This window comes from Camelus dromedarius, chromosome 2, assembly GCF_036321535.1.
Source record: "Camelus dromedarius isolate mCamDro1 chromosome 2, mCamDro1.pat, whole genome shotgun sequence".
In the NCBI taxonomy this organism is placed as follows: domain Eukaryota; kingdom Metazoa; phylum Chordata; class Mammalia; order Artiodactyla; family Camelidae; genus Camelus; species Camelus dromedarius.
In genome coordinates this window covers 84,887,878-84,908,422 of record NC_087437.1, presented here as the reverse complement: position 1 = coordinate 84,908,422, position 20,545 = coordinate 84,887,878, and the positions used below count along the sequence as shown (strand labels likewise).

The 20,545-nt window shown below is 33.4% G+C and overlaps 1 long non-coding RNA gene across 7 annotated transcripts in view; it reads right to left on the bottom strand.

Moving 5' to 3' along the window:
- LOC135323329 (uncharacterized) overlaps positions 1 to 1,832 on the bottom strand; it is a 430,798-nt gene extending 428,966 nt beyond the window's left edge. For all 7 annotated transcript variants that reach the window (XR_010384767.1, XR_010384770.1, XR_010384765.1 and 4 more), the window contains exon 1: positions 1,583 to 1,832. This is a non-coding gene — a long non-coding RNA (uncharacterized LOC135323329). The remainder of the gene's footprint in view (positions 1 to 1,582) is intronic.
- Positions 1,833 to 20,545: the final 18,713 nt, after the last annotated feature.

Below are 20,545 nucleotides of genomic sequence, written 5' to 3'. Positions count from 1 at the left end.
CTCCTCTCTTATTTTCCTTTTCTCTGAAAACTCTTAAAAAATAGAAAATAAGAACATATTTTTATTGACTGTTCTAAAATTTATCAGTTTCTTCCTTTTCCCTATCCAACTATTCCTGTGTCCTTTTCTTATGTCATCATACCATTAGGCTGAGAGATTGGAAAAATGACAACATATCTGGTTTTTAAGTTGACTCTATCTAAAATTCTGTTACAATATGGGGAATAGCAAATGAAAAAGGAGGTGCTTAATAACTTGTGAATATCTAGTCTAGAAGTCCAATTATGATTTTATATTTGTGTGTGTGTGTATTTTGTTTTGTATTCTGTTTAGGAAACGGGGAATGAGACAGATAGGTAATTTAATTTGTAAACAGTTCAGAGGAACATAACACAATTTACTTACAAGTTTCTAAAATTCGCTTGAAGAATCAAAGGAAAAATTGCCCATAAAAGTGTGTTTAATCAAAAAATATTGCAGAGAGAAACATATTTTATAGGTGTTAAATATAGTTGAATCATTATTTAAAAACCATGAATCTATATTTAAACATATTAATGCTCACCCCCAAATTAATTTATCCTCTACTTTTCATGGTGTTACACAATAACAGAATATTTGAAAATAAATTTCTCCTGTGGTTCTCATATACTATGTTATCAGTGCTGTGTTGACACAGGTGACTTTTAACAGTATCTCCTTCATTGATTAATATACCACTCTGGTATCAAACTCCCTGTTTCTTAAGCACAACTACACAATAATCAGGGCTTTGTGTCTTCCCTCAGGCATCTTATTTGAAAATGTCCAAACTCAGCATATAACTTTTAATAAAAATGTACTGGCTAGATGCCTGTCCAGGGCTCAGCTGCATTGGAGACAGCTGAGCTGCTGGGAACTGGAGTAGCGTAGACAACACACAAAAACGGAAATAACTCTCAAGGCTTCAACCACTGATTATAATAATATAAGCAACAGGCTAAACTGAAGATGGTGCCAACCTCATTCCTCTCATTCCGTGTTTTCCACAGCATGGCTCTAGTCTAAGTTCAATTAGATCAGCACACACAGAATATGGAGAATCCTCTCACTGCAGAGGGAGCCCCAAACAAAAGGCTCCTGCAGGTTCATAGACGTGGGGGTCAGGGAAAGGCAGTGGGGAGAGATTAGGAGAAGAAAACTAAGTACGGAGTTAGGGTGGAGAAGTGTCTTCAACGTTCTCCCTTGTCCCTTAAAGAGGAAGCCTTGGTAGAGGTGCTTGAAAAGGACTCTGGCAAAAATCTCCCTCCTGCTATAAAGAGATCTAAAAATGGATACTCCTGAGCTAGGGGTGCCGACATGTGCAAAAGCAAGGCCAACTAGAGGAACCCGAGTCTTTGACTGCAACTCCCTTCAGAGACTGCAATGCACTGGCTATGCACCAAAATCTGTGGGGGAGGGCGGCTCTCCCCTCGAAGCTTTCTAGGTAAAGGCTTTGTCATAGCCCAAGTTTGAGCCTGAAACCTTGTCACCGGCTAAATAAAGCCCATTAACAATTCCCGGGAAATAAAAATAGAAACTGTGTAATAAAATTAAGTCTAACCTTTTCCTTTCCTTTGTACTCCGTCTAGTTTCATTGGCTCATAGGGTGCTGTGTGCAGAGGCCAGGAACCCAGCCCGTCAGACCAGAGTTCCTCGTACAAAACAGCTGTGCGAAACACTTCAGCTCCGTGCCGAACGCAAAAGCTCTGCACTGGACACTCCAAGATGGAGACAGCGGGCCTTCTACGCAGTCCCTCCGTCTGGTCCCGTGAGATCTGGAGCCTGAGCAGAACATCCCGCGAGAACTCCGCCCCCCCTCCCCCCCCCCCCCCCGCTGACGAGATCCCTGTAAAGCAGCTGGAGAGCCTGTGCTCTAGAGCCGTGAAATTGCACCTCTCCATTCTCTGACCAAAGAATAAGCTTTCCTTTGCTTCTGAACTGAATTTGGCCTCCTGTTGGTTCAGATGACATGGGGCAGAAGGAACCTTGCTGGGGACCAACGTACGAGGGTTGTAACAAAATCATACATAGGTTTTTAGCCGTACTCCTCAGGGCCTTAATACTATGAGGCCCAAACTCCTAGAAGTCTTCATTCTTGCTCACCCCCTGAATTTGCCAACTGCTACTCTTTCTAGTCACTGATCTCCTGCCTAGGTATCTAGTGTTGGCAAATTTCTGATACCTCTCATTTGTTGAATTCTTTATTTTTTTCCTATCCATACACAAAAAACTAACTTACTTTAGACACATTAATCAATAGTTATGTGTTAGCCTTATTTTAACACAAAAACAAAACTTAGTATTTCACAAATAACTGTAAAACATCAACTCAAGTCTTATTTTAGGCTATTATCAAATAACTGGTTTAAATCTTTAAGAATCTGTGCCAGTATATCAGCAATATTATACATACAATATATAATAATCATATAGCATAAATAAATATAGTAACATAAAATACTCAACTTACACATCTTCTTTACATAACTTTATATAATTTCCTGAAATCATGAAGCATTTAAAATGTAAAATTTTCTATTACAACAATCATACATTTCTATCCTTATTAAGAGATTTTATGAAAAAAGTTCTCAGTTTAATGTACTGTTATTTATCACTCAATAAATAACTTACTGGTAAAAATTTCTTTATGAAGCAAAGCTTGGAGAAATCATATTATCTTTTTCCTTGGTCATTATCTTATCTCAAATCCCACTTTTGGGGTTAATAACTAGTTAAGCGATTTTTTTGAATGACATGTAGTAGTCATTTAGAATTTGCTTTTTAGGTTTATAAATATTTTATAAATTGCGGCACCAGTGAGTCTGATTATAATGGGCACCAAAAGATAGGAAAAAGCAAGTCATATCCTCCTGAATAAAACATACCCCCTTTTAAATATCACAGATGACATTATTTCAATCAAGAAAATTGTGACCTCATTGGAATAATACTCAGCATAGTCTAGGCAAAAGTTTGAAAACTTTTGAAAATATTTAAATTAAAATCATATGAAAGTCTAATATTCTTGGAATGCTTTTGATTAGTTTAAGCCTCCTGAAAAAGAGTTATTTTAAGATTAAAAAATTTTTATCAATGTAATTTTTTACTTAGAAATGGGAAATAATATACATATTTTTAGATAGTTATAAAATATAAATCAGAAGAGATACTTTGTGTTATGAAAATAAAATTGTACATACTAAGTTACTTTTAAATGCCTATATTTAGGGAAGGAATCCTATGAAAAGTTATTCTAAGTCAGTATGTAGATATTTAACTTTTTAATATTGGAATTTCAAAATTTTCATAATTTTCACTCATAAACCTTGATTTTATTCTTTTCTCATCAATCATGATACATGGCTGAGTTGATTACAATTGTTATCTGAGGATATAAGTGTAATTTCAAAAGCATATTCCTAAGCACACTCTATTGCCTTTAAAAAGATAAAAAATTAGACTCACAGAAAAAGAAGAGTCAGGAATAAAGAAGCAGGGGTGATGCAGAAAGTCACCAATGAAGCATTAGGTATTGCAATTATTTCTGGGCTACAGAAATAAAGAATCATAGTTTATGCTAATAAAAATATAATTACAATAAAATGACACTTCTAGATGTTACCAGACAGAACTGTCTATCTAAATTGTTAGTAAGCTCCTCAGACATGTGGGTGGCATGAGTCAACCTTCAGATGAGTCATAGCCAGAAACATCTTCACGCAGATACACCTATTTGCCTATTTGGTTAAGATTGCATGGACCTAATCAGGCAGATGCTAATGAAGTAAAGCTACCTAGGTTCAGCTTTTGTCTAGGAACTCATACAGAATTACAAAATACCTCCATTTAAACAGTGACAGTTTTCTCCATTAAAAAACTGCTCATGAATTTTAAGACAGATATACATCCTTGGGAATTCTTAACTGGAAAGGTTCATGAAGATCCTCGACTCTCATGTCATCTTTTCACAGATAAAAAAAATTAATGTTTAGAGAATGTTAAGACTTGTCAAAATTTATACATGATGGGTCATCAAGTAGCTATGATGGGATTTACGTAGCTTATGAAGCCACAAAACACACAGAGCCTGAATTTCTCTATTTCCTGTATATGAATCTTGCAATGACATAATATTGATAAAAATAATAATATTGGATGGATTTTACATCACCTTCTAAGACCATGATTAATAAAGATGTAAATGGATACTTTTTATTCTTTTGTAATTTTTTTCAGCGTTACCAGAATGAAGCAATGAAGCTGAAGTAAATACTACTATGAAGGGATAGGTTTCTTTGACTGTCTTTTAGCATTTAATATTCTTTTCATGGATTACAGAATATTTTTTCAGTGAACTATTTTGCTTTGGGCTGTAAAAGAATTCATGAAGATGGTGATTGTAAGGATTCACTAGATTAGGCTCTTTGACTTCTACACTTCTTCCCAAATCATAATATGTTCCTTTCAGTAGTATATTTATTTAACAAGGATGTGTAAAGATCTTTCTTTTAATACATGCTGGTATAACCCACTCATTTACCATTTTACTGCATTAATGCAAAATAATTGCTATTCTTTAACTGACATAGTTCACAGAGGAGTCAAATTGTGGCAAAAAAACATAAGCTTTCTTTTTGTGTTCAAGTGTTTCTATTAAAATATATTGAAAATGTATATAACTATACAACTCTCCATATAAATGTATATAAATACATATGTGTAAATAAATATGTAATACAAATATAGAAACCCATTTGGTTGTACTTTTCGTTTACTATATACCAATTAGCAGGAAACATAACTTATACGCCTAGCAGAAATTAGATTAATAAAAAAAAATTTGCTTATCTGAGCACAAAGCTAGTTCTTTTCTCCAGCAGAAATCTTCAAACTATGTAAATATTTCTTCTTACCTACTGTACATCCCATCATGCTTATTGTTTCAAATAAAGATTTAACTGAGATTTAACTGGACACTTATAGAGTGTTATTGCTAATTGAAAATAGTACTTGAAGCATTTAATTTGAAGGACTGATGATTTTTCTGATTAAAACTCTATCTCCGTGTAGACATAAGATCATGTAATAATTGTCTTACGTTTTCAACATTAAGTTATCCTTTAGTTAAATTAGAGCACCTATATAACAATAACAGTTTGATATTAAGATTCACACTTCCATCTTTATTTCGAGAAAATTATTTTCAAACATTTAATCTTTAACCCTTAAAAACTTCCAGTTGTATTGTAGCATTATCTACTTGAATATTTTATATTATAATAGTAACAACTCAATAGAAGTATTTATCTCCAGTTTTACAGAGACAACAAGTCATTCAATACAAATAATTTTCAATAGGAAGGTTAAAATATTTTCTTCTAGAATCTATCATAGCAAGTAACCAGGGGCAAGGAGAGTAGTTTCTTTCAATCTAGCACAAGGGTTACAAAGTATAGCCATCAGGATGATTTCAGCCTGCTGACTATTTCTGTGTGGCCTGAGAACTTAGGGAAATACTGACATTTTTAAAATGTAGTAAAACATTTTTTAAACTATGCAACAATTACTATATGTGGCCTAAAATATTTACTCTATGTTCCTTTACAGAAAAAATTTGCTGATTCTGGATTAGTGTGTTGGTTCAAGGACAGACTCCTTATCAAGTGTATGCCCTTGTAGAGTTACTGAAAACTGTTTTCCAGTTTCATTGTCTGTAATATAGGAGCAGTAACAGTTTTTACTTTATAGGGTCATTGTGAAGACAGGTGGATTTATATTTATAAGTTTCTTCAAATGTAGAGGAAATTGATAAATGTTGGCCCTTGATAAATGTTTGGTGGCAACATAATCTATAAAATATGACATTTGAGCTTTAATGATAGCAATAGCAATCTTCTGATTTTACAAAATTAGTAACTTTTCAGATATTGATGAGATGCTCAAATGATATATCTCAGTAAAAGTATGAATAAAACTAGCAAAAGTAAATTAAGTTCATGTGTGTTTGTGTATTTTTTAAAATATTAGCTACCATCTCTTTTTGGCTCCTATATACTAAAAATGTGGTAATTATGTTACTTCTAACACTTTGACTAGTCATAAAAATAAACATGAAAAGAAGTTAATATCAGACATAATTCCCTGGAAAATAGTGTCTTGAGACCAAGGTTGAACGTGGAGGAATATTGATGCAAAGTGCTCTCAGCAACAACATGTGTAAGAGAATATGGACAGCAGGATCGAACTGATAAAGATGCTAAACTGTGATGTGGTTGCAACCAAGACTTCTGACCGGCAGCTGTGAAGCAGTAACTGACATTCAGATATGTTCAAAGCCGAAGCAAGGGGGCTAGGCTTTTTTATCTCTACAAAAACCAGTTTCCAAATGGTGGTTACTTGGGGGTAGGCAGTTCCCTTTGGCTGTGGACAATTCTGGGGGAGAAAAGCAACTGTCAAATTTTAATCGGCAATACTCCTAGTAAGTGGGATCCTCCCTGATCCGTAAAGGGGAATTTGTGTGATATAACACAGCAGTTACTACAGTGTAGCCTTTGCGCAACTCCACTTCATATAGTAAGTTGCTATTAGGACCAGATACTCCAAGATTCTAGTTTATCTCTTACTATATAACTATACAAGGGGAAGAACAGGGAAACAAACTACAGCCGCAGTTCCACCAGCTGGCAGTAAAATGTAAGTGATATTTATCATCTTCCTCCTTTGTTACCCATTCCAGATTCCATTCAACATCATCTAGCACCATGGCTGAATTAGATACCTATGTGGTGGAGTGACCCAGATTCTTATTTCTCAGGGATCTGGGCCCCTGGTCACTATGCCTTTCTCAGGCTTTAGGTGACGCACTTGTTCATAAAGCATCAATATTGGACAGTGAAATATGACTCTCCATTTATCTCTGCCAGGCTGGTTACTGCCCTCCTTAACCAGTTTCTTGGAACAAAGAGCCTGAAAACTCAACACAATTCCCATTAAAATCCCAGAAGTATTTTTTTCAACAAACTACTTGAAAATTTATATGGAAAAGGACTTGCAAATGGACCACAGTGGACAAAACAATACTGAAGAAGAGCTAAATTGGAGAACTCACCTTATCTGATTTTGAAACTTATGTAAAGCTACAGTTATCAAGAAAGTCTTGTACTGGGGTAAGGTTAGATGAAGAGATTAAAGGAATAGATTAGAAAATCTAGAAATAGACATCTTTGTTCATGCTGGCTGCTATAACAGGATACTATAGACTAGGTGGCTTATGAACAAGACAAATTTTATTATAATTTTGGTGGCTGGGAACTAAGATCAAGGCACCGGTAGAGTCAGTGTCCAGTGAGAGCATACTTCCTAGTGCGTAGATTCACTGTGTCCTCACAAAGAAGAGGGTGAGGGGGCTCTCAGGGGTCTCTTTTACAAAGGCACTAATCCCATTTATGAAGGTCCTGCTGAAGTTTTGATCACCTACCAATGACTCCACTTCCTTACACCATCACATTCGGGGTTAGACTTTTTATTACTGGGTAATTTATTATTATTATATTAGAAACCATCTAAATGACACGGCTTAGCTACTGTTTAGCTATTAAGGGAATTCAGTGTGGCATGGAAAGACATCTCATGAATAAGAGAAAAGAGAAAAACAGTATGAGAGTCTGAGTCCATTAATGAAAAATTATATGAAAATGTATGCATGTGATAAGATTCTAGAATATGTACCAAAGTGTTAACATCAGTCATTTTTAGTTATAAAATTATAAGTGATCTTTGTATTCTTAATTATATTTTCTGTATTTTTGATTTTTTTTTAAATGAGCATGTATTACACTTGAAATACAAAAAAGAGGGGCTTTTTTAAAGTGGTAATTTCCTTATTAAATGTCCTAACAATATCATCTAGATTTGTACAGAACAGAATTTTTTTAGACATATAAATTGCCTTACATCAAGGAATTTTTAATCATGGAAAGTTCTATATAAAGCTGTAAGTATTTGCTATACACCACATATTTCAAAATAGCCTTTTTGGTAATAGTAGGATTGTATTTCCACCACTGAAGTTAGTTAATAAAATGTGAGTACCTATGAAATGTGGCTTTTCCTTGTAGAGACTTTAGGAACCAGTCATGAATCACCATGTTTTCTATTCTCTCTCCAATGAGCCAAATCACAGTTATTCCCTTAGCCCAGATCTGGAGACGGGAGACCACAGAACAAACCTAGCCAAACTGTGAAGGATACATAGAGTGAGGAAGAAATTACCCTTCATGTTTTTATCATATCATCTTCTTCCTCCAATCAAATATAAACGGATACTCCCATTGACAAAATATAAATGGATACTCCCATTGACAGATGACTGACTAAAGTTGTAACATATATATATATGTGTGTGTGTGTATGTATATTATATATATATATATGTATACACACACATATTGCAATACTACTCAGTCATGAAAAAATAATGAAATAGTGCCATTTGCAGCAACATGGATGGAACTGGAGATCATCATTCTAAGGGAAATAAGCCAAAAAGAGAAACAAAAATAACAAATGATATCACTTACATGTGCAATCTAAAAGACACAAATGAACTTATTTACAAAACAGAAACAAACTCATAGGTATAGAAAACAAACTATGGTTACGGGGATGGTGGGGGGAGTGATAAATTGGGAGTTCAAGATTTGTAGATAATAATATATATAAAATGCATAAACAACTTTATACTGTATAGCACAGGGAACTATATTCAATAGCTCGTAGTAACCCAGAATGAAAAGAATAAGAAAACGAACATATGTATATATATGTATGACTGAAACATTGTTGTACACCAGAAATTGACACAACATTGTAGAGTAACTATACTTCAACTAAAAGAAAATAAAAAAAAATACATGGATACTCCCTAAAGAAATTTGCATATCACAGCAATATCACTTTTCTCCTCAATATCTGTGACTCAGTAGGTCACTGTATTATGGATTTGATGGGTTTACTATGAAAGAACTTCTGTACTAAACTTCAAACAACTCTCCAAAGGTTAATTTGGCATACTTCGATTTGAAGAGTGTTTGTTTTAGAGTGAATATAACATTAATAAATACAGTTTTCTCCTTCCTGGTTTAGTTAAATACATAGTTATTTTTATGTTATTTTTATTATGTAGAGTGAAAAAAGAATCATGGAAATAGGCATTTAGAATAGATGGGATAAGAAAGAATTTTGCAGCAATAACTGGAATTATGTAGCATGTAGCAAAACAAAGAAAATGAAAGAATTTCAAGAATTTTAATTGAGGAGATACAAAAAAAGTAAATGTAAAAATGTATAAAGAGAGGCTGTTGTGCTTATGCATTTGAAGTAAAGGTTCTTCCTCAAAAGTAGCCAAGGAAATTACATGGTTAGAAAGACTAGTTTGAGAAGATGTCTGATATAAAATAAATACAAATATGCAAATAATTCTTGATTTAAACAAAAGGAAACTACAACAACAACAACAACAAAAAAGAGTCAGGATGTGTAGTCAAACCATAAGTGAAGATATAATTTTGTTCTGTTTTTACTTTTGTCTTGTTGAGATTGTCATCTCCTGCTTCTCCTCTTCCATTTTCTTCACCATTTTAATCAGATATATTGTTTTTTTTTCATTTCTCACTATGCAAAAATCTTGAATTGTTATGTTCGCTATCTCTATTGGTGTTTTGAGTTCTTTAATTGCAAATATTCTCTATTGTAAATCAAGTTGAAGATTCACTTTTGTTTCTTTGTTGATGATAGCTTTGCACATTTGAGAAAAATAGAAAATATTTTCCCTATGTAAATCTTACTAATCACTTTATTTTTAAACTTTTATAAAGGAAATTGCTTTATTATTCATTAGGTTTCTTATTATTCCTCTTTTACTTGTCTTCTTCCTCTTTCTCATCCTCTTACTCCTTTTCTTTTTCTCTTCTTTTTTGGAAGTAGAATAAGTGAAAGATGAAAAAGAGAAAAATAGATATGATCCAATGTAACAAGACAGAAATGTGGAGTATGTTACTAATTTGATATAAAGTATGTGAAAATTATTACACATTTGACTGCTCAGGATAATTAAAAATTTCATTAAATTCTCAGCCGAAATACTCCCCAAAGTAACTATGAGAATACAGAAAAGCATATTAGTATAAATGTTGTGACAGTACTTTGTCTTGTATTCATATTGCTCCACTGAGAAATAGTCATTTTTTTCTGCTTAGAGTTGTGAGACCTTGGTGAGTTTGGATCAAATCAAAAGACTACAAGGAACCCAGCTTAAACTCTGCAGAAGAACGCCTGCAGCAACAGGCTGGGCTGTTAAACACACACACAGTCAATTAAGCCATTGGATAATAGATCTTTTGTGTTCAGGTAACAAAATAAGTTATTCATTTAAAATATTTATTAGGCCTCCTTTGTTTTCATTCACATTCAAGGATTTCAAAGAAAATGACAATGTTAATGCTTTCTCTAAATGATCTTCTTCTATTATGACTTATTGTAGAGGTCTATTTTACTCATCTGCTTATGATAATGATAATGCTGGTTTCTCTGAGGGTAATAAAAGGAAATTATATGAGACTTACTCTCGTTCCCTTGTGATTATTCTTTTCTCTAGCCTACAACATTCAGCCTTGAGAAAATGAAACCCAGTGCTTATTTTTATGTGGTGACTACCATCGTAGTCATTTTAATGTAATCACATTATTTACCATCTGTTCTTTGTTTAGCCAAAATTGATTTTCTGTGTAGTTCATTTGGACACTTGAGACAAATAAGCTATTCATTTGTGTCAGTTTAATGTCTTAGCTACTAGAATTTTAAAAAGAAAATATTTTTCACAGAACAATATACTTCAAATGCCCTCTAATGCAATATATTTTTGAATTATCCCATTTTGTTTTATAGTTTCTTAAAAGGGGATTATGTATATGCTTTATTATTTTTAAGACCTTATATCATAATAAAAGTGACAATTCATTGTTTTAAAAATAAGCATTTTTTTAGAGTAAATGGAATAAAAAAGATTATGTTGCTCTTTTCTAATGACTAGAAGCTGTTTCATATCACATGACCTTCTCCTAAATGGTTAATTCTGTCATCACATAACATTAATTTGGGAAAACTACAAATATTTGGCCTAATTGTTTCTATACTGAGCTAAATTTAATGTAATATGGTATAACATATAATAAGCTATTTATTTATCAGTGTTGTATTCCTCAGATAATGACCTCTAGGACCACACATTTAGCCAGTTTGGTTGATTACTTTCTGCAACAAGAAGGTGTTCACATCATAAGGAACAGGGAGGAATCTCCTTGAGAAGCTGTTCCATGTTACTCTTTAAAGGAATCAGCCAGTGGTAGGTGATTTTGGAGATGGTTCCACAAAGAGGTGTTTTTTTAATTTTTTCTTCTGAATGATTTTAGAAAGTAAGAATAATTCTATAAGCAAGTATCTTAATTTAATTTAGTGGCTGGGAGAAATGAAGCTAGATTAAGCTATAATTGGTAAAGAAATAGCAATCAAGTTAGCTGGGAAAAGAAGTGATTTGGCCACATTTGTGGTTTGCGAATGGTTCTCGTTCTTGTGTGTGAGCAGTCAAGCTTACAGAATAATCTTATGTTCTCAACTAAAGACCTGTGAAATGTTTTAGGCTCAGCAGGAGAACCCCATGGAGTAGCTGTTAGTGCCAGACCAGTTGGCAGCTTTCAGAGACAACTGCTCTTCGCCTTCTTATATGTATATTACCTTGCTAATTGTTATGGACTGAATGTTTACAGCTCTCCAAATTCGTATGTTGAAGCCCTAACTCCCAATGTAATAGTATAAGAAGGTTGGGCTTTGGGAGGTAATTAGGATTAGAGGAAGTCATGAGAGTAGAGTCCTCTTAAGGGGATTAGTGCCCTTATGAGGAGTGGAAGGAAAAATAGAGTCCTTCCTCTCTCTCCACCATGTGAAAATACAGCAATAAGGCAGCCACTTCCAAGCCAGGGAGAGGGTTCTCACCAGACTGGGAACTACTGACATCTTCATCTTGGATTTCTCAGACTCCAGAATGGTCAGACATAAATACCTGTTGTTTGAGCCACCCAGTCTACAGTATTTTGTTATAGCAGCCTGAGCTGACTAAAACAATAATCAAATGTTTAATTCTTACCTTTTGAATTATTATAAAAATTTATAACCTATGTATGACATTATGATTTTTATCAACCTTTCATATGATATTACTATTAATGTCATTCATTAATAACACCATTAATAAGTTATCTGTCTGGGAAGTTCTTTGGTGTCACATGCACACTGACATAGGGTAGCAAGAGAGAAATCAATTTTTCTCTGGTAATTGACATATAATATGACTCTACCAGCCAAAGAATATTTAGAAAACCTTACTCCCAGTCCCTACAAAGGAGAATATAGGGGTAGAAGATGACAGAGGATAAAAGATATAGAGGAATAAAGTCTACAGGTTAAAGGAATAGTCATTTTAATTAAGAAAGGAAACGCATTTTAGAATAACAGAAGAAAAATAAATTCTGTACATATCAGTTGCTAAATAGTCACTTATTTAATATTGTTATGAATAAGTATTTGAGCTAAACACAACATAATTTAGATTAAGAGCCTCCGATAATAAGTAAATGCCGTATTTCTGATGATTAGGGCAAGAATGAATCAGGCAACTGTAGTTAGGGATTATCACTAGCTTTCTATTGAGGGGAGCTGAGATTATTATCAGAACTCAGTATATATTTATAATGGTATAAAATCTAATTTTTCAGTACATGAATGTTTTCAATCTTTTTCAAGAGTTCTTTTTGGGATATACACAAATCCCAAGATCAAAAGCCTTTTGAGTGATGGGTAAGTATATCCACTAGCCCAAGAGAGCCATGTATTCTGGTAAAGATCACAATACCCAGAATGGAGGAAAGTTGAAGAAACAGCCTTTACATATTTTATCAATGCAACTTATCTGGGTCTATGTATGCTACAGATTATGAAAGTGCTACCCAATTAGTTAAATACAATTGTGAAGAAAATACGTGTGTGTGTGTGTGTGTGTGTGTTTGACATGAAGAGAACACAGTGATCGGTCACCAGAGAGAAGGCTGGCGGTATTTTGGTCTATGTGATAGTTATATTTGCTGTTATAAGTACATTCAATGTAATCTGTTTTATACTAGAATCACTCATAAGTTTGATCTCTGCAAAGTTCCCCTCCAGTCTCCTTAGATCACAGCTCTAAAGGGAGCTGAAGAACATCAGAAACAAGTGTAGATCTTTAAATCGTGGGGGTATCTAGGGCTACATATTCTTTCCAGGGTTTAGCCAGAATCTGGTAGATGTCTATTACATGTCATCTTAATATTCACCAAAGCTTAATATTCATCACATGAGATGGTATAGCTATTATTAATCCATTTTGAAATAAGGCAAAATAGTTGAAGAGATGCTAATAAATATACAAATACTTTGAGTTAACAAAATACAGTTTTAAAGTATTTGAGAAAATTATAATAGTGTGATGAAAAATATTCACAAATAGCTAAATATATATAGTATGTAAGTATGTTTCATAATGAAAAATTACTTATGATAAGATGTGAAAAGGAGATGTAGAAAACACAGTGAAAAATACATAACTCTGTGTAAAAGTAATACAACATTATTTAGGTTACTTAAACTTATCTGAATAATAAAAACATTTCCTCCACCTTCAAAATCAACCATAATCAAGAGTATTCTTCCTTCTTTTTTAATGGAGGTACTGGGGATTGAACCTGGGACCTCGTGTATGCTAAGTATGTGCTCTACCACTGAGCTATATTCATCTTCCCTCAAGAATAGTCTTTGAATAGACAAGAACATTAATTTTTATGCCAAAACATGCTCCTCCTTAGGCATTTTATTATCTCCACTTCTGCATGCAGAAGCCCTTGTAAAAGTGAATTATGGTAACAATATGCAGAATGAAGTTTCACAATGGAGTTTTTCTCATAAAATATAAAGCAAGTATAGAGTGTTTTACTTAATTCTGAGTACTATGTTGCTAGGAAAGAGGATGGCAAATTTATTATTTGGCATTTTTACTGAAATGCTTAAAATGTAAGCATGTTTTCTGATCTTAATAGATAAAATCAAGTAAAAGCCTCAAAGTCTACCATTAAGAACACAAACAGAAAGCTGGACTAGTGTGGAGTGGCAGCCAGGCTTCTGAGTAGGTCTGTGGTGTAGTTGCCAGAACTCTAAAGCATCAAATACTCATCTTGTGTTTGATCCTTGCTACTGTGGTTTTTCCATTAGGGCTTTACAAAAATGTATTTCCTCTATTTTAAAAACATAAAAATAGGTAAACAAGAGATATTGTCTATATGCAAATAAATATATTTTCAGTTAAATTTTCAATTAAAATGAATTGATAGAGTTCCCCACAATGAAACAAAAATATATGTTTCATTAGCCAAGTGTTTACAACTATGAATCCTTCAAGAGCACAGAATATCCTTTTGCCACTGCTAAAAGTTTCATCTTTTTTTTCAGCAAAAAAGTCTTCTTTAATAAATGACAATACATACAGCATGAGACACATGGTAATCCCCCTCTTTCTTACTCTAAAAATCCACTAATAGATCTTCACCTTAATTTTAAAAAATATGGAAATAATAGGAAAATAAGGTGGAGGCACACATAGAAGGTTGGCTGATAACACCAACAGGTGAACATGTTCCCACTCCCCACACTGGATATTACATCCCCAGAACTTATTTACCTTAAACCTGGAGGTCTGTACATTTTTACCACCTTCACACATTTCACCCACTCACCCCCTGCTCACTTCTGGCAACCACCAATATGTTTTCTGTATCTATGAGTTTGGTTTTTTAGATTCTGCATACTGAGCGCATACAGTATTCGCCTTTCTCTGTCTGATTTTATTTCACTTTGCATAAGTGCCCTCAGGGTCCATCCACGTTGTTGCAAATGGAAAAATTTCCTTCTTCTTATGGCTAAATCATATTTCATTGTATATATGCATACCTCATCTTCTTTATCTACTCATCCATCAATGGACACTTCGGTTGTTTCCATGTGTTGGCTATTGTGAATAATGTTCACTGAACACAGGGAGGCAGATCACTTTTCAACATTGTGATTTCATTTCCTTCAGAAATGAAATTGCTGGATCATATGGTAGTTCTATTTTTATGTTTTGGAGGAAGCTACATACTGCATTTCATAGTAGATGAACCAATTTACATACCCACCAGTAGTGCATAAGCATTCCCTTTTCCCCTTATTCTTGCCAACTCTTGGTATTTCTTGTCTTTTTGATGATAGCCATTCTAACAGGTGTAAGATTATATTTCACTGTGGTTTTGATTTGCATTTTCTTGATTAGTGATGCTTAGTAACATTTCATGTGACCATTGGCCCTCTGTTTTTCTTTAAAAAAATGTCTATTCAGGTCCTCTGCCCATTTTTCAATCTGATTGTTTGCTTTTTTGCTATTGAGTTATATGAGTTCTTTATATATTTTGGATATTAATCCTTTATTAGATATATGATATATAAATCTTTCTCCCCTTCTGTAGGCTGTCTTTTCATTTTGTTGATGGTTTCCTTCATTGCACAGAAGTTTTTTAGTTTGAGGTAATCCCATTTGTTTGTTTTTACTTTTGTTACCTTTGCACTTGGTGTCAAATCTAATAAAACTATTGCAAAGACCAGTGTCAAGGAGCTTACCTCTTATGCTTTCTTCCAGAAGTTTTATGGTTACAGGTCTATGTTCAAGTCTTTACCCCATTTTGAGTGATTTGTGTGTACAGTATAAGATAGTAGTCTAGTTTCATTCTTTGGTATGTAGCTGTCCAGTTTTCCCAACAGCATTTATTGAAGAGACTATCCTTTCCCCATCATATATTCTTTGCTTCTCTGTCATAATTTAGTTGATGTATGTGACTGGGTTTCTTTCTGGCCTTCTATTCTGTTCTATTGATCTGTGTGTCTGTTTTTTTTTATGCCAATATCATACTGTTTTGATTACTATAGCTTCATAATATAGTTTGAAATCAGGAAATGTGGTGTCTCCAACTTTGTTCTTCTTTCTCAAAATTGCTTTGGCTATTTGAGATATTTTGCAGTTCCACACAAATTTTATTTCTGTGAAAAATGCCATTGGAATTTTGATAGAAATTGTATTGAATCTGTAGATTTATTTTGGTAGTAAGAACATTTTAACAATATTAATTTTTCCTATGCATGAGCATGGAAGCATCATCTTTTAAATTTTCCCACTCAGTTGGCACAACTTGCTATAATATAAAATTCACAAGTGGAAAGCCAAGGTACTACATGAAATGGATCTTTTCAGAATCCTGAATCTGGTTTTGGTGCAACCATAAAATTAGCTGAGATTTTAAAAAGGCCAAATGCTACAAACAAACCGACAAAAACACCAGGTCTATTTCACTGTCTGCACTTGAAATTAACATCATGGACATCACATAAAGACGAAACATTAACTCTATTTGCAGCCATTTGAGTTTAGACAATATTATAATATTTACTCCACAGCACAGAAAGTAACAATAACCTCCAAATTGTAATGGTTTGGGCAATTGATGGCAAAGCCCTTGAGTATTTGAAAAACTTACTTCTGGGTCACAGAAATGAACAATATTGCCTTGAAAATAGACCTAAGTGACTTTTAACAAAATAAGCAAAAACAGTATAGTTTTAAAATTCTCTTCCTCTACATGGTGAATGAGAAAACTACCAGCTATAATGCTAGTTTTTTTGTACTAGTTTTTAAAGTTTAAACAATATGAATATCTTTTTTAATTTACCCCTAAGCTTTCCAAGATAATCTCTTGAACTCCTGTCTCTTCTTATTGATTCCCTTATAGATGAAATGTATTAGTATTGTGTCCCCTTAGGAACTTTTCATTATTTCAATACTTTTTGAATAAAATTGTTTTCAATAATTAGCCTATATTGACAACAATAATAGTATAATTAGATTAACATGGTGACAGAATTCTGAAGCTAAAAGTACTGGTTATGAATCATTCATTCAAATGAATTGTGCAGTTATTCAAAACAAATGACTGAAATAGTATTTGATATTATTTTTTAACCTCTTAAACCTATCATTCAGAATGTGTTGGTTATGCTTCAACACATGGTTCAAAATGACCATTTGAGTTATATATGTGTGTGATATTTCTTTTGTTTCTCCATATGCAATATTGAAATTGTTATAATTCAGTAACACATAATCTGGTTTTCAGGGTGTTTTAGTAGACGTCCACAATGTACATGAATATTATAAAGTATCAAAGTAAGTTTTATAATATAGATAAACATCAATTTACTTGGGGCCTGGATATATGTGCTTCATTTTAGAAATCAGAGCCACTATTGTTCAGTCCCCATAAAGGAAACATTTGGTAATTTGGTCATGGAATAATCACATAAGAGTCAGCAATAACCAGCTATATATAAAAGGCTCTCCAATGCTGTAAAACATATCTGTAGTCAGTGGATAGAAGGTGATTTCTTATTTTCCTTGTCAATGTCTAATCTTGAGAAACTGACTTAAGTTCTTTAGGTCTCAGGTTTATTATTTTAAAAATGAAAGAGTATGATTACATTATTCTATGCTCCCCTCTAGGTTTAAAAATTAAACATAAATATAAAAATAGAAGTTATGGTATGAATACATATGTATATATATTCTAGTAATATTGTGAAAAGAGTAAAATTCATTTTCAAAGTGAAAAATATCCAGCTAAATACTATCTACAGATTTAACTCAGGAAAGAGTATTCTAGAGTAACTATCTTTACACTATAAATAGATTATTTTAAAAACAGGATCCAAGTTTATATTATTTTTGGACCACAATATTTGTCAGACAAGATATTAGAAGTGCTGGTCATTGGTCCACTAAAATTTTTCCCATAGAAAAATTATTTCTTCTGCCTGACTATCTGGCTTCATGATCCATCAGCATAGTTACAACAATGTCCTAAAGAGCTAACGTCAATCACTTCTCCTTATAAATGCTTTGTGGCCTTTAATAAGGCCAACCTGCTTTTGTTGCGCCATCCAAGTTCTCCCCTACCTTGCCTAATTACCTACATTGTGAAAAATAAGACAGCAGCATATGATGAAGCAACTAAGCAAATAACAAAGAAATTGGTGTAGTGTTTAAAATCTCTTTAAATGTTTTATTAGTATAAGTTTAAAAAAGCTTATTACATGGTATTTTAAAAGCAAATTGCAAAACTTGTCCAATTTCTATTCACTTGCAAAAGCCAAATGATAGTTCCTAGTATCAGAGCATACATACAATAGGCAAGTAAGAAGCAATAATTACTAACATTTACTCTTTATAATAATAATATATATAATAATAATAGAGAGCAAGCAGATGTCTAGAACATGAAGTAACAATAGAAAATAAAGAATATATTTTCAATTAAAAATGAGTAGTACACCTTATATGTAGATTTGTAAATATTCTCTGCATAATCATAGTTTTTTTCTCAGTATAGTACATGTACAAAACTCATACAAAGAGAAAGCTACATATTAAAATGTTTTAATGTAATGAATCAGTTAATTAAAAAATCAAATTTCATTTGAGAAAATATATTCAGTAACCTAATACCATATAGTTTATTTGATTCAAAAGTGTTTTTTTTTTAAATGTGCATCGTTGACTCTCAGTCTCTGTCTATAACACAAATATTCAGCACTTAACTGGTTGATACTAATTAAGACAGGTAAAGCCCAATTTGAAATCTCCATATGTATTTAATCTGTAATAAGATTTAATAAACCTGGGAATATTATATTTTCAAAGGCAATGACTGGAATTTGGTGGGTATGGATATTAACATGAACTGTAATAGACTCAACAAATTTACATGAGAGAAAATATACCACTTCATTTAATAATTATATATTAGAAAAAAATTGAACAAATCACATTTTAGAGCCATTATCACTTTTGACTGAAAGAAGAATGATTTGCTAATTAAAGAAAAAATTAGATGTCTTATTTACAAAAGCTAGTATGAGTTAGTATAGCAAATCAAAATTTTACTCATGGAATAAAAACTGTGTCTTTGCCTGGTCTAGCTAATAAGAGCTTGAAAAGAGACTCAGCAATGCCAATGAGTCCTTCCAGTGGGGGTGTATCCCAGGGGCCTTGTGCCTCCAGTTTTGTTTCACTTTCCTTATTTTCTGTTCTGTAAGCAAATACCCCTTTCAGCTATCTTTGTGAGTGGGGGGTTCCAATGAAAGCCACAGCTGCCAAGAAAATAGTTTACTTCAGTTGACAGAAAAATGGAGAAAGGTAATAAAATTTTTATAATTTAACATATTTTTCTTTTATTTCCTCATTGCAGTTTCCCTTGAGTAAATATATATCAAGTTGCTGGAGTGAGGGCAGGGAGAACAATTTTGGTCTTCAGATCTATTGCCTCTTCTTCTTGAATGATTATACCGTTTGATGCTTTTCATGCTATTACCCAGGTTGGCTTGTCTCTCTGTGCCCACCAGTGTCCCTATTACAGCTTGAAACTTGAGAGAAAAACATTGTTGAGAAGACATAAGGTCTTAGGTCTTAATTCTCTTTTCTGCTAGACTTTTGACTCTATTAAGGGGAATAAGAAACATGAGATCTTAACTCAGGTTGACTTCTCATTGGAATTCACTGTAGAATTTCTGACTTAACTGATCTGGGATGGGGCCGACATATCATTAGTTTTTCAGCTCCCCAGAGCAATTGCGTCAAAGCCTACCATTGCTGTAACTAAATACAATGTGGTGTTACCTTGAACCGGTGATATTTCTCAGTCATCTGGTGAGCACCAGATTATCCCATCTTGTTGCAATCTTTACAATATCACAGGAAAAGTGACTGAGTGATCACAGCAGTCTAATTGTTGACAAATTCACTGGAAACCAATTAAATGTTGCAGACATCAACTTGATGCCAAGGCTGGCTCTGGCATTCTTCTTCTTTCTTAATTTTGTCTGTACACAGCAGCATTAGCACAATTTAGGAGTTTGTTAGAAATGCAGAATCTTAGGCACCAATCTGGCCCTGCTAAAACAAAATCTGCATTTTTAAGAAGACCCCCAAGTAATTCATATGCACATTAAAGCTTGAGAGGCACTGCTCTAGAGACTATCTCAACTGTGGTTGGAAAAATTAATTATCTAAACCCACTAGGAGTTCATTGTCAGAGTCCACTGAACAGCATAAATGTATCATGTCAGGCTCCCCAAGTTTACAGTTGTATCTGGACCATATAAATACATCTTTATTCTAAAGGGAGTCATTCATAGGGTCCACTTTCTCATTTTCATGCCTGATCAGCTTCACCAAGAGAGAATCTACTGGTGATGTTTATGGCTGTTCGCGCCATCAAGTCTTTAAATTGGTCCTCCATGAATT